Source organism: Camellia sinensis, chromosome 7 (genome assembly GCF_055761805.1).
Source record: "Camellia sinensis isolate YWXY chromosome 7, ASM5576180v1, whole genome shotgun sequence".
NCBI classification, from domain to species: Eukaryota; Viridiplantae; Streptophyta; class Magnoliopsida; order Ericales; family Theaceae; genus Camellia; species Camellia sinensis.
The window spans coordinates 190,486,750-190,513,365 of record NC_138967.1 but is presented as its reverse complement, the minus strand read 5'-3'; the positions used below and the strand labels follow the sequence as shown (position 1 = coordinate 190,513,365).

General features: G+C 37.2%; 1 pseudogene across 1 annotated transcript in view; it reads right to left on the bottom strand.

Moving 5' to 3' along the window:
* LOC114278033 (acyl-CoA--sterol O-acyltransferase 1 pseudogene) overlaps positions 1 to 23,914 on the bottom strand; it is a 40,462-nt pseudogene extending 16,548 nt beyond the window's left edge. The window contains exon 1 of the transcript XR_014336854.1: positions 23,773 to 23,914. The product of XR_014336854.1 is annotated as an acyl-CoA--sterol O-acyltransferase 1 pseudogene (transcript). The remainder of the gene's footprint in view (positions 1 to 23,772) is intronic.
* Positions 23,915 to 26,616: the final 2,702 nt, after the last annotated feature.

Genomic DNA, 26,616 nt, shown 5'->3' with positions numbered 1-26,616 from the left:
TGAAAATTTTCCAACCTCTAACATTGAGATATATGCTCGTATTTATAGAATTTAAGCAAAATAGATCATAAATATTTTCAAAAATAGATAGTTGGCCCATTCCCACACAGAACAATGTTTCTCACTATCGAGAGTCGGTCGGCTCCCAATAGCTACAGTCGACTTCCAATGTGGTACTGCCAGCTTCCAATGCTCTCCCCTGTTCCACTGTTTTACACTCAGTGTAGGATGGCATAATGGTAAAAAATGAATTGTTGGGGGTAAGAATAGTATGAGTATGACAGGTTTGGGATTGGTTTTGGAGCACGAGCTTATATTCCTTCGTTGAGAATTCGAATCACAATCAACACAACTTCATCATCAAGTGCCCAGGACAAAGCGTCCAAGTCTTGTGGGCGGTAAAAAATGGGGTGTTTACACTCTTTTTTTTTTTTTTTTAAGTCTGATTTTGAATGATCCTGGACGTATGTATGTATATATATATTTATATATTCGACATGGCTGTCTGGGGTGAGTTATTATATACATGCGAAAAGTTTTTGTTACACCATGTATGCACAACTCATTGGACAAAATTTAAAGTTCTGCTTCTGTATTTGGTCTCATATTATTAATTTTTAATGGATTTCTATCTGAGGCCGTTTGTAATCTCATGATTACTGGCCGGTTATGATCCTAACCTATAAGGGCGGGTTCGGGTTATGACATATATGTAGAGACAATAAGCTAATGTTACGATCTTGGGATCTATATTCTTTGATCTTTACACCACAAAAAAGAATGACAAAAAATCATTGAGAATTGAATCAGAAATTGTCTCATAAAGTTGGTCTCATGAATGAGAGATTGAGAATGATGATTGAGTACATTATGCATGGTCTAACCATGAGGAACACATAGCCTTAATAGTGACTTAGACCATGAGATACACATGGCCTAACCATGAGGGACACATGGTATTGGAAGCCATGAGGTGTTGGAAATGGTTGGGAAAATTCTGGGTAAAACCAGAAATTTTTCCTAACTTTGGTCTATTATTTAGGTGGGACCCGTGCGTCGATTTTTGCAAGTCAAAGTGGTAACGTGTTCTATGACGCGTTGTAATTCACGTGATATATTTGGTTGCTCAAAACCATTACCGAGTGAATGGAAAATTGAAGCCAAAGTATGCTCCATGGAAATAGAGTTTTGGTAAAAAATCCTTAAAGGTTTGAATAAGGCTTGTCCCACATTGATTTGGTGGGAAGTTTTGAATGGGTTTATAAGGCCTGGGATTGGAACTTGGGGTGTGCCCCAAGGGGTACCCAAGTGTTTTAGAGAGGGAGGTTATAGGCTAGACCCATTGGATCCAAAAATCACCACACACGCGCGCCGCCGTCCGTCAGGTTGGGTTGGGCTTGTTCGGCCCAATACCTTTCTTTTTGGGTCAAAAACATTTGAATTGAATTTTATTTTTTGAAAAATAAAATCCAGAGTTCAAATTAATTCTGGAAATAAACTGGTCTGGTTTTACTGTACATCCAAACAGGGCCCTTCTCCTTTTTTATCTGTTTGAATTTTTGAACCTAACAGATTCAAATCTGTTTAAATTCAAAACCAAACAGGTTTCATACCTGTTCAACTAAGTTTGCACCTGTTTAATTCAAAATCTGCAACCACCACTACATCTATTAATAGGACAACCCTCATTTGATGTTAAGAGATTCAGAAAATTCGTACTTCACCTCTGCAAATTTATTCTTCATTTTGCTGCATTTAATTTTTGTGAGAAAGAGTATAAACACTTAGTGTGTTCGTTGGGCAAATAATTTGTAGTGCTGCTATTGTTTGTAGTTGATCATTTCATCTTGGGAGATAGACGTCCACATTCTGAAAGCACCGTGGAGAGGATGAATCTGTCTTAGGGACACAGTGTCAAACACTGGACTTGATCAGATATTTATTAGAAGAAATTAATCAAGTAAGTTGTTTAATTTATTATTCTTTTTTATTTGTTTATTAAATCAGATTTTAATTTTATTTTTGTAACAAAATAAAATCTGTTTTATTTATTTATTTCTAGTTTGATTTTTGTAATCAAACAAATTTATTTCTTTATATTCTTGTTGTTGTTTAGTACACAGCAGAATTTAATCTGTTTAAATACAGTGAAGATTGATCCAACAATCTTAAGACAGATTATTTTTGGTATTTTCATTGTATTTAATTTTCTGTGATTTCATAAGACATATTCTGGTTGGAAAAACAAATAGTGGTTTATGTTATTTGACAGATAGTAGTAATATACTGTCTCTTTCTTTGACAACTAGTAGTAATATACTGGTGTCATTAACAATTGCAGAATATTAATTTGTGTTACAGAAAATTATTGTGGTATTTTATTTTTCTAGTTTTAGTAACAAGGAAAATAAAATTATTTTATGTTATAATTTATTTTCTGGTTTTAGTAACTAGAAAATTAATTTGTGTGTTAATTTTTTCTGATTTTTGTTATCAAAGATTATGTCTACTGCTATTGAAACTGCAACTGAAAATGGTACTCCGATTGTTACACCAACACCTGTTCCTATCCAGAACCATGTTCATGTACCAATAAATCATGGGAAAAAAGGGGAAAAATTTAACGGTACTGAGTTTAAGAGATGGCAGCAGAAGATGCTGGTCTATCTTACAACTCTTAATTGGGCCCGGTTTCTCCATGAAGAGGTTCCAGCACTTAAAGAGGGTAAAAGTGATCGGCAAGTTGTTGCCGCTGTAGATGCTTGGAAACATTCAGATTTCCTGTGCAGAAACTACATCCTCAATGGCCTTGACAACATGCTGTATAATGTTTACAGTCCTTTGAAGTCAGCAAAAGAATTGTGGGATTCTTTGGAGAAAAAATACATGACAGAGGATGCCGGCACGAAGAAATTTTTTGTCGGTAAATTTCTGGACTTCGTTATGGTAGACTCCCAAATGGTAATTTCTCAAGTTCAAAATTTTTAAATAATTTTGCATGATATTTATTCAGAAGGTATGTCTCTTAGGGAGTCATTCCAAGTCGCTGTTTTAGTGGAAAAGTTACCACCGGCTTGGAAAGATTTCAAAAATTATTTAAAACATAAATGCAAAGAGATGACCATGTATGAATTGATTGTAAGATTAAGAATTGAGGAAGCTAACCGAAAGGCTGAAAAGAGGAATGAGAAAAATCCTATTGAGTCCAAGGCTAATGTGGTTGAACAAGTTCATAAACCACATAACAAAAAGAGGAAGTTTACTGGAGATGGTCCTAAACAAGGCGATAGCAGCAAGAAGTTCAAAGGAAAATGCTATAACTGTGGCAAGACTGGACATCGAGCTTCTGATTGTGTCACGATCCAAACCCTCCCTTATAGGTTTAGCATCGTAACCGGCCAGTAATCCTTGGATTACCAAAGGCCTCTGAACAGATTAACAAGTTTAAGGGGCTAGCAGAAACAAATACATAAATATAGTTGTCCAATGAGCTGTGCTGACTTATATGAAATAGAATATTTAAAACTTTATATATATAACCGGTAGTCAACCATACATTATACCCACACATAATACAGTATTTTAAGTACAGCCAATGACATCAAACAAGTCTTATATAAACAGAAACCACAGAACTTAAACACAGGACACTTCAGGAACCTCCACGTGAGGCACAATGGTTGGCTGACAACGGAACACAGATCCAGACAAAAGCCTTTAGGCTCGAACTCCAGAATGCTCACCTATATATATATATATATACAAACAGTGAGCTAAAGCCCAGTGAATAACATTAAGGTAAAGGGGTTAGTGAACGAAATTCGAACATATCATAAGCGGAAAACAGATCATAGCATAATCATCCTCATATCAGAACATAATAATGGTACATCTCATAGAACACATCACAGAACGTCTTCTGACTAGAGTAATCGGTTCTGGATATTGATTAAACACATATCACCACAATGAAGTGGCTAACGAGATCTCGTAAGCTTGTATGTCATGGACCCGCATTCCAAAACTCGAATTCCAACCTTCAAAACACATCTCTTGGGCCCCAGAACTTGAGATAACATAGTAAACTTGTAAAACATGATGAATTAAGAATTATTTCATAAAATCATGGCCCAAGAGTTTGTTAAAAACTCACAATTTCAACTTAAAACATGATGAATGTTCATGAACACAACATGCATGAATTTTTCTTGTATCAAACTTCTCAAAACACGATCAAACACCACAAAACAACTTGAAACTTGATGATTTCCCTAAATGAAAATGAATTTCAAACATGCAAGAGAGGATTCATGGAAATCATGCTCAATTTGTAAGAAAATGTACATGCATGCTTGAATTGCCACTCAAATCTTCCTTCTAAGCTCAATACACACCCTTAAACACATAATCTACATGTTGATAACTTAGATTCATAATTTAGGGGTTGAATTCATACCTAATTAATCTAGCTGTTGCACAATGATAATGGACTCAAGTGAAATTTTCAACTTCTTCTTTGAATCTACACTTCCCTCTCTCTAGAATTGTGCTCCCTCTCTCTCTAAAATGTCTCACCAGATTTTTGCACTAAGGGAGATGAAAGAAATGAGCTCAATGAGCTAAATGTGTTGGATATGTAGTTATAATGATATAATGCATTAATTGGGACATTAGGCTAACCAAACACAACCTAATTAATCGTTCTGAATCAATTTTTAATAAAATTTGCCATAGTGTTCTAAAAATTCCAAATAACATATTGGTGTAATTAATTTCGTTTTCGGATGCCGATAAGGTTTTCAAATTTCATATTAAAGCGGAATCCTGGACAGATATCTCTACAAGTAACAGATAGAAAGCCAAAATCATGTAAAATACAGAATAAACACATAACTTATCTTAATCCTCTCATTAGCATCATTAATTACGGATTAGTAGCTAATTACGGATCGGGGTTATTATAGTCTCCCCACCTTAGGAAGTTTGGTCCTCCAAACTCAAGTTATCTTATATCAAAAGAAATGATGTCCATTATAAATATAACCTCAACTCTTTACAATACAGAAGCATAACCATATTCATAAATATGTTCATAACCCAATCTCAACCTTAGCTTCGTACAGAAACAGAATCATAAATCACATACAGAGATTAGGGTTCGTATCAAAATAGAGTCTTATACACATCCAGATTTTAATCAGAAACAGATTCGTATACATGTTCATATTCACATTCTTGTCCATATCATACACAGATGTCACAAGTCTTGCTTAAATATACGTGATACATCCCTTAGTATTAACAAAGTAGATACATAACAGATACAGACACGTGATGGTTATGAATAACCAGTTCCATAAAGGAACCTCCGAATTCGGGAACAGAAAACAGATAAGCTGAGCCCCCATGACGGGGCCTCCGGTACGGGTAACAGAGTGCAGACAGATATAAGTTCCATAAAAGAACCTCCGATACCGGGTAATAGCCAACAGATATCACATAATGCCAAGAGTCACACGAACACATGTCAGAGATTGGACAATTATTCATTGTATAACACATAATATTGTAGAAAACAGATCCCCTTTAGACACACAGAAAACAAATACAGTTGAACACAACTTTACAACATTATTATTCACATTACTTATATCAAATACTTATCGGGTCATGGATTCACACTGTTTCCCGTTATTAAGTCACAGAAACTTGATTTACTCACTCCCGAGTCATCCATCCGATCTTTGTTCGATTTGGTTTTCAATCCAGTAATCTTATTACAGTTAATCCAAGTCATTCTGAAGTTATCAGGATTACAAGGTAATTTCGTACATTGACCCCATAGCAGTAAACGAAATTCTGAGGTAATCATTCGTATACTATTTATCCGCCTCAATTCCCACAAATTCAATCATACTATGTGTCAATACAGAAGCAGTCCTACTGATTACATATACCCTCAGGTAGTCAGAGTTCATAATCAAACCAGTCTGTTGTCACAAATCCCATCAGTTTTGAAGTACAGTAACACCAAAGCAATCATTCTCTAGTCAAACAAGTTCATGGTCAAAATGGTAATACCGGGTAATTAATCACATGTCATATATACAGTATTCCCATATTCTCCAAGCATAAGTTACCAAATTCCATAATCCCATTCGCATGTTTCCAATCGGTTATAGGCGTATGGTAACAAGTCATCTATAACTACGTAGTCTGCTGTCGACGGTTCACATTCTTCCTAAGTGTTCGAGATTGATTCAAGTTTTCATTCGGTTAATTCCCTTAGCAACACAACCCTGTCATTCAATCACAATCCCCCATAATGTAATCAATCAGATAATAGCTCTCAATAAGGGTCTCCTCAGATAAAATCAATGAAAGTTTAATCAGGTCATATCAACTGAAAGTTCTACCCAGTCATAACAAATAAAAGTTCAAAGCGTGAGTCATCAAACAGAAGTTCCATCAGTTAAACAAAGGTCTCACTAAACCACGGTTCTATCAGGTTAGATCAGGTGAAAGTTCTATCCTTATTATTTCCAAGCGAAGCACATTTGGTTCTATAGTTCATACTCCATTCGCTTAGGTGCATAGCCAGTAATTCTACAGTTGTTCTAAGTTTATCAAGTCTCAAATTCACATCGAAGTCACCTATCATAATAGTTCATATCGAAGAGTTCAGGTCATATACAATGTTACATTCTCCAAGTAAGTTCACATGTGGGTGCACAAGTATGTCAAGAAGTAAGCATCACAATCAATATAATAATTTTCCAGAGTCATGGTCCCAACGGTCAAGTTATCAACAAATAACCATATCAATCATTCTAGGCAACGGTATAGTCATATATATACATGTCCAGAGTCTAATAACCTTCTCAATATAGATTCGCGAGGTCTATGTACAAATGAACACAAAACAGTTTCCCCAGATACAATAGTTAAGGCGACAAGTCATAAGTCTACTCAGTCTAAATACAAATGCAGCGGATACAAAGAGTGTATCGAGTTCAATTAATTAACAACCCATGTAAAGGTATAGGCATATGTAAGTCCAAACATGTTCCATATCCAGTCAATAATAGTGTGTCTCCATATTTAACAGTTCGAACATAGTTCAACAGGCCAGTCACGATAGTTCATATCAACCAGTAAGTCTCTAAGTGTTCATTGACCACGGTTCAATCCCATCAATTCTAATAGTATTACAAGCATGGAAACATATAGATAGGTACGAGTCCAAAATCAATTATCATTTAGGCATTCGTTCACAATTCCTAAGCAAAAGTTCGTCCTTCCAAACTGACATAGGTTCTCAATTTCAGAAATTCCGTACGTGGCTAATTCATGTATATAATTCGAGATCACGGGTCTACTCATTCGATGATGTCAGTCAATATATAACGGTTCAGTTCAAGTCACGGTCATACAGGTTTTCTCAAATTATAGTCAATCATAATGTATTCATATGTTCAATAGTTCTAGTGTAGTTCAAAGGTCATACCTAACTGTTCATATTACATTTTGCAATACGGTACAAGGATTTAACCCAACAAGTTCTCGTTGTCCATAAGTCTCAACAATTTCCAAAGCTCAGGTAATTCGTAATAGGGCTTCGGGCATCTCACATAAAATTAGCAAGTTTTCGAGGCAGTCAATAACTAAGGGTTCATAATTGTTACGACCCATACCCGGCCCTATGGGTTTAGCACCGTAACCGGCCAGTAATCCGAGATTACCGAAGGCCTGCTTAACAGTAGTACAGTAAAACAGAGTACAGGGCCTGGCAGAAGCCAATACAGTAAATAAATAATGTCCATTGAGCTGTGACAGTCTGAGTGCCAAAAAGATTTTTCATGCATTCATACATACAAACAGTACAGTCTATACAAAATTTATAGTCACACAGTACAGGGACCTAATCCCTGGATAACAGTACAGTTAGTAGCTGACAGTCTAGACGGTAATCCAAACAGTATGGAGACAGACGAGGGGGAAAACAAAGCACCCCAAGCCATAGCATGGCAACTCGGAACCTCGCAGTGAGGCACAAAGGATGGCTTGACAAAACTGGAGTCTAACCCACGCTCCTAGCTCCGATCTGGTGGCTGAGCACCTACATATATATATACAAACAGTGAGCTAAAGCCCAGTGAATAACATAATGCGTAAAGAGGTTAAGAATGAAATGTCCTTACAGTAATGAAAGCAGTTCATTAAACAATACTTCAGTCTTTCAGTCAGAACAGTTATCAGTCATATGTGGTACATCCATTAGCATAGCAGTAAACAGTAGGTCTTAAAGACCGAACAGTAATGATGGCCATCAATCAGTAAACAGTAGTGGTTCCACGAGGGAACCGACAGAGATCTCTGTAACAGTAGCAGTAACAGTATACAACAGTTGCTAAGGATGCCACAATACATTTCAGAATATAGGACATACATTTAAACAATTAACAATAACTACTTCAGAAAACAGTTTCGTTAAACAGTCAGAAAACGTTCTCTGTTGAACATATCTTTACACAATTGTTACTCACAGAGTTTGGGCTACAGTATGCTAGAGCATGCCTCCTCAGTCGCCAACCCTACACAGTTCACAGGTTTAACACACACTAAGCTACACAGTTGGGAAAGATAATAACTTAATCCCTAATTTGCCTCGGTGTGTTCTACATCTATGTCCCCAATAAGATGTCTTAAACTAGGTCTAAGAATGTCCAGAATGAGATGAGGATGCAAAGATGTACTTTTAAAAACAGTTTCAAATTTTTCAGAAAACAGAGTCCCGCTCGAGCGTAGGTCACTCCGCGCGAGCGGACATGCAGACAAAGGTACCTGATCGAGCGTAGAATTACCCGCTCGAGCGTTCTGCAAAAACAGTCAAAAGTGTTGGATGGGTGGAATCTCCGCTCGACGGACGCTCGACGCCCGCTCGAGCTTGAGACACGTGATTCCGCTCGAGCGCCCAATCCTCCGCTCGAGCGGACTGTAAAACAGTTGCAAGATACTGGATGCTCGGATTCCACGCTCGAGCGGCACTTCCCCCGCTCGAGCGGAAGTGCAAAATCTGGAAATTCCAGATTGCACCTCCAAGCCAAAAACCAAATTCAAAAGCATTCAAAACCGATCCTCTTGGGCTGAATTTCCAGAAAACACTTGTAAACATATAGAATGACATGGTTCAAAGCTTAATTTTAAGAAATCAAAGCCCAAGGGTGTTTAATTCAAATCCAATTTCAGACCATTTTCATGAACATGAAGAACATGCAAACATGCATGAATTCAAATCAATTCAAAGCTTCAAAACATGCTCTAGTGAGCCCATTGATTCACAAACAAGATGAAAACATGGCCTACACTCAAGACATGAACATGCATGTGACAATTTGCCATGAATTCAACTCAAAACTCATCAATTCAAACATGCATGCATGAATTATGTTCTAATCCTACATGTATGAACTAAAATAAGTCTTAACTCTACAATTGAAGCATGAATCATGCAAGAATCAATTCTATGGCAACAAGAAGAAGATGGAAGTCCTACCTTAGTCTTGTATTCAAGGTTTAGGAGTCCAATTTGACAATTTACACTTCAATTCCAAGCAATTCAAGCCAATTCAACAAAATGAACTCAATTCTCTCCTATCTCCTCTCTTGGTCGGCAAGAACAAGGAAAAGGGCTGAGGAAATGGTTTTTGATCAAGCATATACAAGTCTCTAAGTGTGTGAGGTAGTGGTCCACTTAGTGGCAAGTTTGGTAAATAAGTCCAATTCATGTAATTAACTCATTTTAATCTCATTTAATCATACCTAATCAGTTTTCAGATAAATACACTAGAAAATCACATTAATTATGAGGATCAAAGAACATTAATCAATTTCGGATTCGGCCGCCGATAAGGCCTTCAATTAGCAGATAGAATACAAATTAACACACATACTCAGTCAATTCAGTTCCAGTTTTTCAGTCAATCAGTTCGGTACTTTAATCAGTTCAGTTATCAGTCATAATCAGTTCAGTTTAACGGTAATCAGTGTTTATCGGTAAGCAGTGGTGAGGGTTATTACAGTCTCCCCTCCTTATAAAGAGTTTAGTCCTCTAAACTCGAGTTACCTTCGTTCCGGAAGAAAACAGGATTCAGTGGAAATAGTTCAGGATATCTTTTAGCCATGTCATCTTCCCTTTCCCAAGTGGCATACACACCGCCATGGTTCTGCCAGTCAACTTTCACTAGCGGGATCTCTTTGTTTCTCAGTTTCTTGATCCGTCTGTTTACAATCTGTATAGGCCATTCTCGTAAGTGTAGTCATCACTCAACACTACCCGAGTAGGCTCAATTACATGGAAGGGATCCCGGAGATAATCTCTTAACATCGAAATGTGGAAAACATTATGCATGTGCTCCATTTCAGGAGGGAGCGCAACTTGATACACCACCGGATTAATTTTCTCAATAATCTCATACGGTCTGACGTATCTTGGCGCTAACTTGCCTTTGACTCCAAAACGAGTCTGGCCCTTCATTGGTGTCACTTTCACAAAAACGTGATCACCCACTTCATACTCTCTGTCCCGTCTTCTGACATCCGCATAACTTTTCTGTCTACTCTGTGCAGTTTTCAGTCTTTGTTGTATCAGTTTCACTTTCTCAGTTGTTTCGTATACAATCTCGGGCCCAAGCAAAGGCCCATCTCCCACGTCACACCTTCATTATCATTTCGTACTAACATCCACAATCTCCTAGCTTCTTCTTTAAGTGTGAATGTTGGCAACAAAACTTTCTGTGCCTCAGTACACGGAAATACTTCAAATATTTTCTCAATCTCTAAAACCTAAGCCTAAGCTTTTAACGGTTCAATACCCCCCAGAAATTCCGGTGGCTTCATCTTATTATATTTCTGTGTCAGTGCTATCATATCATAATTAGCTAGTTTAGGTACATGTATTTGCCCTTGTTGCTGTTGTTTCAGATATTCGGTTAAGGCTTCAACCATTCTTTCTAACCGGCTAATTCTAGCGTCAGAAGATTCAGATTCATCTACATTCCTTGTCCATTCCATTGGCTACACGCAAATAGGTTACTTATTAATATAAGGAAAGTTCTCACTGTTCTCACATTTCATTTCATATCAGACGCGTTTATACTTTTATTTCAATTCAGATACAATCACATAATCCTTTACTTTCATACGTTCATGTTCACATAGATTCCACATTCGGTATTGAATTAACATTACATGGTATTCCACTTAACCTCTTTGACCATGCACAAAGGTTTCATTTCAATTCATTTTCAATAAGGATGTGTTCATAGTAGTTCACACACTTAAACATGACGATGCAATGCCCCTATTTTCATTTCTAGGACATCCTATAGCTCATATGGACTCGTGTGTACGGTATAACTCGTGCTCTGATACCACTTTGTCACGACCCAAACCCGCCCCTATAGGTTTAGCATCATAACCGACCAGTAATCCTTGGATTACCAAAGGCCTCTGAATAGATTAACAAGTTTAAGGGGCTAGCGGAAGCAAATACATAAATATAGTTGTCCAATGAGCTGTGCTGACTTATATGAAACAGAATATTTAAAATTTTATATACATAACCGGTAGTCAACCATACATTATACCCACACACAATATAATATTTTAAGTACAGCCAACGACATCAAACAAGTCTTATATAAACAGAAACCACAGAACTTAAACATAGGACACTTCGGGAACCTCCACGTGAGGCATAATGGTTGGCTGACAACGGAACACAGATTCAGACAAAAGCCTTCAGGCTCGAACTCCAGAATGCTCACCTATACATATATATATATACAAACAGTGAATTAAAGCCTAGTGAATAACATTAAGGTAAAGGGGTTAGTGAACGAAATCCAAATATATCATAAGCGGAAAACAGATCATAGCATAATCATCCTCATATCAGAACATAATAATGGTACATCCCATAGAACACATCACAAAACGTCTTTCGACTAGAGTAATCGGTTCCGGATACCGATTAAACACATATCACCACAATGAAGTGGCTAACGAGATCTTGTAAACTTGTATGTCATGGACCCGCATTTTCATGCCGTCCCCTATGACTTGGGACTATCTATGGATGCCATAATAGATTTCAAACATGGAATATTCGTTCACGAAAACAGATATCATTTCAGAAATCATAACTTATTATAATTCATTTGGAACATAATTCATATGAACGTATCTTTACAATAACGTTACTCACAGTGGTTCCAGTAAGCGGTCAATCAATCCTTGAGTCTTGACCTACAATCACAAAATACATAACACAAGCATGTCTTATCATTACACATTCATGTGGCCAACACGGCTTAGCTTTCATTACATTGATTCTTATTCTTTCTTATCACATTGCCTAAAACACACACACTTGCAGCCTTGGAACTTAGTACATTCGTTTCTTAGTGAGTTTCTAATCCATAACCTCATTACTATGGCTTAATTAAGGCTTAGGAATGCCTAAGATGCAATAAGGAGGCCAAAACATGCCTTGGAACACTTAGGCAAAATTTCTGAAAATAAGGTCTACGCTCGAGCGTAGCTTTCCTCGCTCGAGCGGACATGCAAAATGTGAATGTTCTCTCAAACGCACATTTCTTCGCTCGAGCGATCTGTGAAAGACATGAAACTTCTGGGAGCTTGCAATTCACGCTCGAGCGGACTTTTGGTCGCTCGAGCGGAGTGCACGCACTCAGAGTGGTCGCTCGAGCGTAAACTCCCAAGCTCGAGCGTAGATGCAAATTCTTGAATTTCCAGATTGCACCTTCAAGCTCAAAACTCGAATTCAAACCTTCAAAACACATCTCTTGGGCCCCAAAACTTGAGATAACATAGTAAACTTGTAAAACATGATAAATTAAGAATTATTTCATAAAATCATGGCCCAAGAGTTTGTTAAAAACTCACAATTTCAACTTAAAACATGATGAATGTTCATGAACACAACATGCATGAATTTTTCTTGTATCAAACTTCTCAAAACACGATCAAACACCACAAAACAACTTGAAACTTGATGATTTCCCTAAATGAAGATGAATTTCAAACATGCAAGAGAGGATTCATGGAAATCATGCTCAATTTGTAAGAAAATGTACATGCATGCATGAATTGCCACTCAAATCTTCCTTCTAAGCTCAATACACACCCTTAAACACATAATCTACATGTTGATAACTTAGATTCATAATTTAGGGGTTGAATTCATACCTAATTAATCTAGCTGTTGCACAATGATAATGGACTCAAGTGAAATTTTCAACTTCTTCTTTGAATCTACACTTCCCTCTCTCTAGAATTGTGCTCCCTCTCTCTCTAAAATGTCTCACCAGATTTTTGCACTAAGGGAGATGAAAGAAATGAGCTCAATGAGCTAAATGTGTTGGATATGTAGTTATAATGATATAATGCATTAATTGGGACATTAGGCTAACCAAACACAACCTAATTAATCGTTCTGAATCAATTTTTAATAAAATTTGCCGTAGTGTTCTAAAAATTCCAAATAACATATTGGTGTAATCAATTTCGTTTTCGAATGCCGATAAGGCTTTCAATTTTCATATTAAAGCGGAATCCTGGACAGATATCTCTACAAGTAATAGATAGAAAGACAAAATCATGTAAAACACAGAATAAACACATAACTTATCTTAATCCTCTCGTTAGCATCATTAATTACGGATTAGTAGCTAATTACAGATCGAGGTTATTACAGATTGTTGCCGCCCTAAGAAGGATCATGGAAGTACAAGCAAGAAGACTACCAATCAGGCCAATGTAACTGAACTAGATTACATCTCTGACGGGTGAATGACATCAATCTCTTTGTTGTGGTGTCTGAGGCTAACTTGGTTGGAAATCTCAAGGAGTGGTGGGTTGACACTAGAGCAACTCGTCACATTTGAGCGGACAAGAAGATGTTCACTACCTACAATAAGGCTGCAAATGGTGAACAACTTTTCATGGAAAAATTCTTCTACTTCTACTGTAGCTGGACAAGGGAAAGTGATCTTGAAGATGACATCAGGGAAAGAACTGACCCTCAACAACGTACTGCATGTATCTGACATCCGGAAGAATTTAATTTCTGGTTCTTTGTTAAGTAAAAATGGTTTTAAGCTTGTTTTTGAGTCTGATAAATTTGTGTTAACAAAGAGTGGTATGTATGTTGGTAAGTTATACATGAGTGATGGTCTCTTTAAGTTGAATGTAATGACAGTTGTACCAAAAGTTGTTATGAATAAGAATAACACATATTTTGCTTATATTCTTGAGTCGAATTTATGGCATGGTAGATTAGGACATGTGAATTTTGATGCTTTGCGTAGATTAATTGGTTTAGATTATATACTAAAGTTCAAATTAATCCTGATCATAAATGTGAAGTTTGTGTAGAAGCGAAATTAATTAAGGCGCCATTTAAATCGGTTGAAAGGAAAACCGAACCTCTAGAATTAATTCATACTGATGTATGTGATCTCAAATTTATTCAAACTAGATGAGGCAAAAAGTATTTCATAACATTTATCGATGATTGCACAAGATATTGTTATGTTTATTTACTTAGAAGTAAAGATGAAGCCTTAGAAATGTTTAAACTCTACAAAACAGAAGTTGAAAATCAACTTGGTAAAACCATTAAAATGGTTAGAAGTGATAGAGGTGGTGAATATGATGCACCATTAAATGAATTTTGTGTACAACATGGTATTATTCATCAAATTACAGCACCTTATTTTCCTCAGCAAAATGGAATTGCTGAAAGAAAGAATAGAACCCAAAAAGAAATGATGAATGTCATGTTACTAATTTCAGGCTTACCACAGAACTTGTGGGGGGAAGCAATATTGTTTGCTAATTATGTTCCTAACAGAATACCCCACAAGAAAGCCACACGCATTCCTTATGAATTGTGGAAAGGTCGACCGCCTTCCTACAAATACTTAAAAGTGTGGCGGTGTTTGGCAAAAGTTGAAGTTCCTGTTCTTAAAAAGACTAAGATTGGACCAAAAACAGTAGATTATGTGTTTATTGGTTATGCTCAGAATAGTAGTGCATATCGGTTTCTGACTTACAAATCAAAAATACCTAATATAAATGCAAACACTATTATAGAGTCAAGGAATGTTGTGTTTTTTGAACATGTCTTTCCTTACAAGAAAAGACAGGAATTAAGTTCACAGAAAAGAACTTATGATTGCACACAAGTCAAGAGACTAATGACAATCAAACACAAAAGACTAGTAATGGTCTCAACCAACAGGATTTAACTGATGATGAACCAAGACGAAGTAAGAGAGCGAGAACATCAAAATCTTTTGGTCCAGATTTCCTAACATACCTGTTAGAAAATAAACCTCAAAGCTTTAAGGCAGCAATGACAGGTCCTGAAGCACCTTTGTGGAAAGTGGCTGTTAATAATGAAATTGAATCCATTATGTAAAATCATACTTGGGAATTGGTGGATCTTCCACCAGGTTCTAAACCTCTTGGATATAAATGGATATTCAAGAGAAAAATGAAAGCAGATGGTTCAATTGACAAGTATAAAGCAAGACTTGTAGTTAAAGGTTACAGACAAAAGGAAAGTCTGGACTATTTTGACACATATTCCTCAGTGACAAGAATAACATCTATTCGCATGCTTATTTCTATAGCAGCGTTGTTTAATTTAGAAATACATCAAATGGATGTTAAGATAGCTTTCTTAAACGGTGATCTAAATGAAGAGATCTATATGGAGCAACCCGAAGGGATTGTAGTGTCGGGGCAAGAAAAGAAAGTTTGTCGACTTGTAAAATCTCTTTATGGATTAAAACAAGCACCTAAGCAATGGCATGAAAAATTTGATCATGCAATGCTTACTAATGGGTTTAAGATAAACGAATGTGACAAATGCATCTATGTTAAAAACACTGACCAAGGATATGTCATAGTTTGTCTTTATGTGGATGACATGCTTATTATTGGAAGCAGTCAAAACATGATCAAATCAATTAAGCAAATGCTTAACAAAAAATTTGATATGAAAGATTTGGGGGTCGCAGATGTTATATTAGGAATGAAAATTACTAAAATATCTGACGAATATGCATTATCATCACATTATATTGAGAAAATTCTTGGTAAATTTATCAAGGATGATATAAATGTAGCAAGAACACCTGTAGACATTAGTCTTTATTTATCGAAAAATAAAAGTGATGTAGTGTCTCAGTTAAAATACTCCCAAATCATTGGAAGCCTAATGTATCTAATGAATTGTACCTGTCCTGATATAGTTTATGCTATCAGTAAATTGAGTAGGTACACTAGCAATCCCAGAGAAGACCATTGGAAAGCGATTATTCGGGTTCTTAGATATCTAAGATTCACCCGTGATCATGGTTTGAACTTTACTCGATATCCAGCAGTACTCGAAGGTTATTGTGATGCAAATTGGATATCAGATACTAAAGATTCAAAATCCATAAGTGGATATGTCTTTACTCTAGGAGGCGCTGCTGTTTCTTGGAAATCCACGAAACAAACATGCATCGCACGATCCACAATGGAATTCGAGTTTATTTCTTTAGACAAAGCAGGAGAAGAAGCAGAATGGCTTCATCACTTCTTAGAAGACATTCCAATGTGGCCAAAACCTGTGCCAGCTATTTGCATTCATTGTGATAGTCAATATGCAATAGGCAGGGCACATAATCATATGTATAACGGTAAGTCACGACATATTCGTCGTCGACATAATACCGTAAGGCAATTTTTTTCAAACGGAATAATCTCAATAGATTATATAAAATCTAAAGAGAATATTGCGGATCCGTTAACAAAAGGTTTGACAAAAGAGCTAGTGTATAGTTCATCGAAGGGGATAGAATTAAAGCCTATCACATAAGAGTCGTCATAATGGTAATACTACTTATATGACTGGAGATCCCAGGAACTAAGTTCAAAGGGACAACTAAGTTATGTATGGCTCGCCAGAAATCACCATGGGATTAAAATTCCTTACTCATTCTTATGGTGAGAGTGATATCTGCAACATATGTTGTATGCAGGGGTATAAGGATAAGCTTAGCTTTTAATGATTACTTATATCTTGATTTAGGCATGAAAATCAAGACGAGTATAAGGAGATACTCACAATAAGAATCACCTATATGAGTGTCGAATTGGGGCTGGTTCTATGAGAATGAAAGAGGCTAAATTCTCTAGAAACACTCATGAAAACCAAGAGCATTCAAGGCCAAAATGAACATAACAGTGAGAACCACGATGTGTTAGAAGATATTTTGTGTGAAATCTATTGTCTTGGCTTACACAAACGGCTGAACAATTCAAGGCATTGCGTCCATTGGTTAGCCAGTAAGTCCGATAGGTTGTCACTAGGGAAGTTCAAGGCCGAAAGCTACCTATCCTGATGCAAGATATTTTCGACTTATACTCTTTCGATAAAGTCTGCATATTGTTGCATTTCGGTTGTCATCAAATTCCATTTACGTGGGGGATTGTTGGAAATGGTTGGGAAAATTCTGGGTAAAACCAGAATTTTTTCCTAACTTTGGTCTATTATTTAGGTGGGACCCGTGCGTCGATTTTTACGTGTCAAAGTGGTAACGCGTTCTATGCCGCATTGTGATTCACGTGGTATATTTGGTTGCTCAAAACCATTACCGAGTGAATGGGAAATTGAAGCCAAAGTATGCTCCATGGAAATGGAGTTTTGGTGAAAAATCCTTAAAGGTTTGAATAAGGCTTGTCCCACATTGATTTGGTGGGAAGTTCTGAATGGGTTTATAAGGCATGGGATTGGAACTTGGGGTGTGCCCCAAGGGGTACCCAAGTGTTTTAGAGAGGGAGGTTATGGGCAAAATGGGTTAGACCCATTTGTAACGCCCTCAAAAAAATAACATTAAACTAACCACATTCCTTTATTTCATTGAGTTCCATTACATAAGTATTACATGTTAACATCAAAACAAAATGCCATAGGGGCTTACAGCTTTCCAAGTTAACACTTGGTTACAACAAAGAGTACTAACTCGTTACACATTAAGCCCTTGGCTTGAAGTTACATGTAATACATCAAAAGTAAAACAACTACACTATGTCCGCCTCTAGCCTCCCAAACTATGTCCTTGGAGGTGGCATGCTTCCTGTACCTGAAAATGATATTCCCATATAGGGTGAGCCACAGCCCAGTAGAAATACACTAAACCAACCATGGACAATGACTAAAACATTAGCAATTGATAGTTGGTCAACACTGATACAATCACATAAATTACATATTTATGTCAACGACTTACAAGTCCCAATTACTTTTCATTTTCCCTTTTTCAACAGATAAGCATGTTAACTCTATCATCATTTCCACAGATATGTATAAAAACTATATCTCACATTCAGATAAGCATAAAAGCTATATCCACATTCTCAACAGATATGTATATCAACAATATCCTCAGATAAGCATATAAGCTGTATCCACACTCTACAACAGATATGTATATCAACAATATCCACAGATAAGCATACAAGCTATATCCACACTTCACATCAGATATGTATATCAACAATATCCACAGATAAGCATACAAGCTATATCCACACTTCACAAAGATAAGCATATGAGCTCTATCTTCACTTCTCTAGACAAGCATATGAGCTCTGTCTACGGAGTTCATCCCCTATCTCCTCCCAATACCTATCCGGTTTAGAGGTACATCCCCTATCTTCCCCTAAACCGCGGAGTACATCCCCTATCTCCTCCTCTACACATAACGTATATAAACACATTGGTTCTATATACAATCACACAATACACACAATTAATGTATTCTATCAACCGTCAAGTTCCATGACACATTCCATTGAGTAGTTTCCGTTTACCTAATCATCATGCATTGTCTACAACAATCTCGACTATCCTCCACCGATAGCCCAAAGCAATTATTTCTAAAACAGAAAATAAATGCACAAATGGATATTCAATCAACATTTCATTTCCTCATTTCTCACCAATTAATTATCCCAATTAATTATACAATGTAATTAGGCCATTTTCCATAATTACCATTTCAACCCTTAGGTCCCATTTTTATCAATGATTCAACAATCATTCCATTTTTCTATGCCAAACATGCATCTAGGTTTATTATGAATAAAACCCCAACTTTTGTAAAATTACACAAAAGCCCCAAACTTTCACAAAATTACCAAACCACGCCCAACATCTCAAAATACCAAAATTTAAAGACAAAACCCATAGAGAGGAGTATGTTATCCCTACCTCAAATTCGGAGTCCCAAAGGAGAAGACGACAAAACCCAACGTGCTCCAAAACCCGAGATTTTCAGATTAAAATGAAGCCCTCGACGATCAACAACTTTTTTGTAAATGCCAAAGGTGAGTAAATCACTCCTACTAGATCAAAACCTAGAGAGAAGGTAGAGTCTAGAGTGAGAGGCTCAACAATGGTGATTTTGGAAAAGTAAGAGAGAGAAGAGAAAGTGAAAAAGTGATTTAAAGAGTCACAAATTCGGGACTTTAACCCAGGTCTCCGCTCGAGCGTAAAACACCCCGCTCGAGCGGCCACTCACAGACTCCCGCTCGAGCGGCCAACCTCCCGCTCAAGCGCAGAATGCACTCGCCCAGCACTTTTGCAGAACCAGGCCTCCGCTCGAGCTCCCAACCCTACGCTCGAGCGGCACTCAGACAACCCCGCTCGAGCGGCCAATACCACGCTCGAGCGTACAACGCTGCACAGGAAAATACTGAATGGGTGTAATCTACGCTCGAGCGCCAACACCTCCGCTCGAGCATACAGGCCAAAAATCTGGGCAACTAGTTTTGGTTTCTAAACTCAACCAACCTGTAACAAACCCGCTCAACACATCCTATAATCCAAATACGAAGTAAAAGGATGTAAACGAAATAATAAACAACTACCAACATCCACGGATACATGTCCGGATCACTATACAACAAGGGTAAACCCGGGATCGCTATAACCCATTGGACCCAAAAATCACCACACACGTGCGCGGGTGCGCTGCCGCCGCCGTCCATCCGTTCAGTCAGTCTGGCGGGCTGGCCTGGGCTTGGGCTTGGGCGCGGGTGCGTTGTGTGAGGTTGGGCTTGTCTGGCCCAATACCTTTCTTTTTGGGTCAAAAACATTTGAATTGAATTTTATTTTTTGAAAAAAAAAATCCAGAATTCAAATTAATTTCGGAAATAAACTGGTCCGGTTTTGCTGTACACCCAAATAGGGCCCTTCCCATTTTTTATCTGTTTGAATTTTTGAACCCAACAGATTCAAATCTGTTTAAATTCAAAACCAAACAGGTTTCATACCTGTTCAAACAGGTTTGCACCTGTTTAATTCAAAATCTGCAGCCACCACTACATCTATAAATAGGACAACCCTCATTTGATGTTGAGAGATTCAAAAAATTCGTACTTCACCTCTACAAATTTATTCTTCATTTTGCTGCATTTAATTTTTGTGAGAAAGAGTATAAACACTTAGTGTGTTTGTTAGGCAAATAATTTGTAGTGCTGCTATTGTTTGTAGTTGATCATTTCATCCTGGGAGATAGACGTCCACATTTTGAAAGCACCGTGGAGAGGACAAATCTATCTTAAGGACACATTGTCAAACACTGGACTTGATCAGATATTTATTAGAAGAAATTAATCAAGTAAGTTGTTTAATTTATTATTCTGTTTTATTTGTTTATTAAATCAGATTTTAATTTTGTTTTTGTAACAAAATAAAATATGTTTTTATTTATTTATTTCTAGTTTGATTTTTGTAATCAAACAAATTTATTTCTTTATATTCTTGTTGTTGTTTAGTACACAGCAGAATTTAATCTATTTAAATACAGTGAAGATTGATCAACATGAGGTACACATGGCCTTGCCATATATGTCTTGCCAAAAATGCCTATATAACGGCATACTCAACATTGTGAAGATAATCGCAAAACAAGGTAAGTTCTCTCATCTTCTCTCCCCCATTGTGTATAAAAGGAGGCTATCTTCTTTGGTTTTATACACAAAATTTTGGTTCTTAGATTATAATCAGTTTGCTTCTATAATATATTCTTCCTGTGTGAGAGAGTGCAACAATTGTCAGTTTACTGGAGCTAAACAGAAGGTGCTTCTGTGTTAGCGGGTTCTAACCGTCGTATCCTAGGAGATAGACGTCGACATACCTCTAGCACCCACGATGAGACGGCGAATCTATTTTAAGGAGACAGTGGTATCACATAGGCTTTAATTTACTTTTTTTACACATTTATTTTGTTGATTTTTTTTTTCATTAAGTTATTTGATTTAGTCCCATGATTTCTTATTATGTAAATCAATTTAATTAAATATGAATGTGTTTGTTTATACATATTCTTAAAAGATGCTATCATTCACGAAAAGCAAAACATAAATTTTGTTTTCATTTTTATTTTTATTTTTTTATATTTATTATTATTGACCGAAACACAAAACATGCAGCGTGCATATGCCCTAGGAAAAGTTAAACTACTAACTAGCATGAATCTGGTTTACTGCTAAATTACTAACATAAGCAAATCTAACGTAATATATTAATCTATTGCAAATTATATATGAATCTATTTGTCTAATTCCATATTCTTTCATGATCAATTAAACTGGACAAATACAAAATAAGAAATCATCGGAGATTATATCTTGATGAACATAAATACATATAACAAATTAAAATACTGAAATGAGAAAAAGAAAGCAAATCAAATCCTGTTTGATACCACAGTCTCCTTAAAATAGATTCGCTGCCTCATCATTGTTTCTGGAGATACGTTGGCGTCTGTTTCCCAAGATACGATGGTTTAGAACCTGCTAACACAGAAGCACATTCTGTTTAGCTCCAGCGAACTAACAATGGTTGCACTCTTTTACACAGGAAGAATATATTATAGGAGCAAACTGACTATAGTCTAAGAGCCAAAAATTCTGTGTTTAAAACCAAAGAGGAGCTCACCTTTTATACACAATGGGGGAGTAATGATGAAATAACTTAGCTTATTTTGTGATTTTCTTCACAGTGTTGAGCATGATCTTATATAGGTATCTTTGTCAAGACATATATGGCAAGGCCATGTGTACTTCATGGCTTCCAATACCATATGTCCCTCATGGTTAGGCCACGTGTTACTCATGGTTAGGCCATGTGTCTTTCATTCGTGAGGCCAACTTTGTGAGACATTTTCTCATTCAATCCTTAATAGTTTTTGGTCAATCTTTTCGTGGTATAAGGATCTTGTTACAAAAAATCTAGAACCAAAGTCACCAAAAACCCACCATTATTTCCAACACTACATGCTCTTTATACTTGTACACTTGAAGAAAGATAGCTCCACACACAATTCTTGTAGCATAATTTAGAGGTGATTTGTCGTACCTTTTGGATCCTCCCTTATGTGAAAGGGTTGTATCTGGTTCCGTGATCAGATTTTGACATGGGTATTCTTTGATTTCTTTTTTTGAAGGATTTTTTTTTATGTTTGGAGGTGATAGGTGGTGGTGGATCTTGATGGGTAGACAAACTATGAGGACAAATCTTGGGAATGAGATGTGTGGTGATGATGAAGGGCCTTGACCAGAGGCAAATAAGAGGAGCTTAAAGTTGGCAAGCTATGCTATGTAAAAAGAAGTTGTGGCACCAAGATGGAGGGTGGTGAGGTTGAGAGGAAGGTAGAGAAAAAGGAAAATGATGGGTAGGATAACAAACAATCTAGTTGTACCATTGGATGTAAAGTTACCAATGGTGTGGCAATAAAATAAAGATGCCAAGATTGTGATCCATACCACTATGAAGTTCTTGATCTCACCTTCCATTAGTCCCCTTTTTTGCTTGCTTTCCTTAGAGATTAGGACAATAGAGAAACAGAGACTTTATTGCCATTAATTTTGAAGGCTAGGAATTTAATGGCTTGTATGTTCGATTAACAAATGGATGAAACTATTCTGAGTAAAATAATTAAGTAATCCGACTATCATTTGACAAAAAATTGTTAAATATTTTCGGTGTAAGCACTATATATGTGGTATTTTCTTACAAATAAAATTTATCAAGTTAGTATTGTTGTATCCGTAAAGGTTTTTCACGACATGATTTGATAAAAAAATTAGGTGAATAAGTACTTCAAGAAATACTAAATACTTAGAGCATCTCCAATGGTTTGCCATTGGAGCTGCCATTGTTATAATATAGCACCTATGTTGAAAAATGATGCTCCAATGGTTGAATATAGAAAATGCCAAATTTGAGAAATGCCAAAACTTGTATCAAATTTGACACAAGCTTTGACAGCTATCATTTGTGCCAACTCAGCCAAAACCAACTATTTCCCTCACTTCCTCCCACCCAGCAACTATTTCACCAATTTTTTTAATTAGAATTCACCAAAAAAAAAAAAAATTTTCAATAAGTCTTTTTTTTTTTAATTTACCTGAAATCAGCAAAGTTTATTTTATTTTATTTTATTTTTTATTACAAAATCAGTCAACAACAATCAATAAATCTCAGCAAAATCTCAAGCAAATTCAACAAATCTCAGATTCAACAAATCTTTTTTAACAATTTCATTGGAGTTCAACAAGCAATTTCATAGCTCCAAATCTTAGAATCTCAGAATATGAACAAAACTGAAAAATAATAAATACCTGATTTTGGTAGTTCAAAGTAGATCTGGTGGTGAGTCACATCATCGAAGGAAGCGGTGAAGATATCGCTGGCGATGGGAGCAGATCTGATGGTCCTTGGCTCAGAATCAGCGATCGTCTCTTCGATCTTGTCCAACGTCATCGATCTATTCTAGGAGTAAGAGAGAGAAGAGTGAGAGTAGATGACGGCGATTGGCAGTACCGAAGAGTAGAGAGAAAAGTGAGAGGGAGATAGAGGGAGAGGGAGAGGGAGAGGGAGAGAGATAGAGTGAGAGTGACATAGAAATGGAGGAAAGGTTGGTCTTTTGCGATTAGAGGTAGACACCGTCGCTGATCGAAGAGAGGGGGAAGAGAGTGAGAGTGTGAATGAGAGGGATAGAATGAGTGAGTGTGAGAGAGAGGGAGAGAGAGAGAGAGAGAGAGAGAGGAAAGGTTGGTCTTCGGCGATTTCAGGTGGACACCGTCGCCTATCGAAGAGAGGGAAAAGAGAGATATATGGAGACTGAAAGAGAGAGAGATGAGGAAATGGAGAGAGAGAGAGAGAGAGAGAGAGAGAGAGAGAGAGAGAGAGAAGAGACATAGTGGAGAGTCAAGATGATTCTGGATCATTCATCTCAACCATTAGAAATGGTTAAGATGGGTGATGGTAATCTGTCTTGGAAAGGCAAAAGAGCTGTTGTGCTCTTTTTGCTTGGAAAAAAAAATGATTAAAATCAACACAAATAACAAATGTACAAACAACAACTAAAGTCTGTTTGGTAACGTTTATGTTTTCAGTTTATATTTACAAAAATTTTATAAACTGATTTTTGTTTATTTTTAGAAAAATATAAACTACAAACGCGTTTGATAATTGACAAAATGTTTAAAAAAATTTAAAAGTATAAAAAAGAGTGAGAAATGGCAAGTGGTGGCAAGTGGCGGCGGAAGACGATGGTAAAAAGTGGTGACGGTGGTGGGGGGTAGCGGGTGGGTGGGTGGGTGACGGTAGCGGGTGATGGGTGGTAGCGAGTGACTGGTGGTGGTGGTGGTGGTGGTGGTGGCGGGTAGTGGGTGGCAGATGGTGGGTGGTGGTGGCAGGTAGGTAACGGGGGGTGGTGGTTGTGGGTGGGTGGGTGACGGTGGCAGGTGGTGGGTGGTAGCGAGTGGGTAGTGGTGGTGATGGTGGCGGGTGGTGGGTTGTGGTAGTAGGTGGGTGGCAGATGGCGGGTGGTGGCTGGTGAGTGGTGGTGACAGGTAGGTGGTTGGTGGTGATGGTGGATGGGTGGGTGACAATGGCGGGTGACGGGTGGTAGCGAGTGGGTGGTGGTGGTGGTGGCAGGTGGGTGGCGGATGACAGGTGGTGGTGGGTGGTGGCGGGTAGGTGGCAGGTGGAGGTGGTGGTGGTGGTGGGTGGTGGCGGGTAGGTGGCAGGTGGTGGTGGTGGTGGTGGTGGGTGGGTGGGTGACGGTAGCGGGTGGTGGGTGGTAGCGAGTAGGTGGTGGTGGTGGTGGTGGTGGTGGTGGGGGTGGTGGTAGCAGATGGGTCGCGGGTGGGTGGTGGTGGTGGCGGATGGGTGGCAGGTGGCTGGTGGTAACGGGTAGGTGGCGAGCGGTGATGGCGGGTCGTGGATGGTGGTGGCAGGTGGTGGGTGGTGGCGGGTGAATGGCAGGTGGTGGCAAGGAGTGGGTGGTGGTGGCTGGGGGGTGGTAAGTGGGTGGTAGTGGCGGGTGGTGGTGGCAGGTGGGTGGTGAGTGGTGGTGGGGGGTGGGTGGTGGGTGGCGGTGGCGGAAGACGGTTGTGGAAAATGGTGGCGGGTGGTGGCTAATGTTGGATGGTAAAAAAAAAAAAACTGAAAACTCAAAAAGGAAACACATTTTTTAAGTTTACATTTTTTGGTTAAATTTATAAACTGAGACTACTGATTTATAAATCAAAAATTTACCAAACAAGTTTTTATTTGAATTTTTAAAATTTTTGTAAATATAAACAGAAAACTGAAAACGTAAGTGTTACCAAATGACACCTAAATGTTTCAATTTTTCAATTTTTTTTCATTATTTATATTTGTCTAGTTAGGAATAATGTAAATATATAATTTTTTTTAGAAATAATTTTTAAAAAGTCACAAAAGTCAAAAAAAAAAAAAAAAAAAACAATTCACTAAAAAACCTATATCTAAACAACACCTACAAATTTAGAAGGAAAGTTGGTTGAGATTTGCCAAAATAACATGTGACCATTGGAGCACAATTTCTATAATTTGGCAAAATAGCAATATTCATTACTAAATTATAGAAATGACAATGTTATTTTAGCAACCATCATTGGAAATGCTCTTACCTTACTTTGAGGGGTTACAATTATGAATTATCAAAATTTTATAGTAAATAATGTGTTATCATTTGTTTTAGTGTTGAATTTTAATTTCTATATATTGGACGAATAAATTTATAAGGCACTATGTTGTTTATTAAGCAATTTGATAATAGTTTTTTTGTCAACTACCTATAATTAAATGCTAAAATGACTACTTTAAAGTTGGTACAACCTTGAACCTTGCCAAGGCTATTAAACTTTCAATGGCATCATCTTCCAAATTTTTAATGTGAATTCAATAAAAAAAATATATTAAAATTATACATAGTTTCATTTATAATCACTCCATATCCTTTCTTTAGATACAAGATATTAGTAACCATTCACTTTATATTTAGGATTAAGAAAATTTGGTAAGACATGAAAATATGGGATTAAGATTTCTGCCATCGATCTCTTTATAATGATTTTGTTGTGATATTTCAATAATCTATATTTAAAATTAAAGCACAACTATATCATTTTAGGATATGTTGGTTCTATACA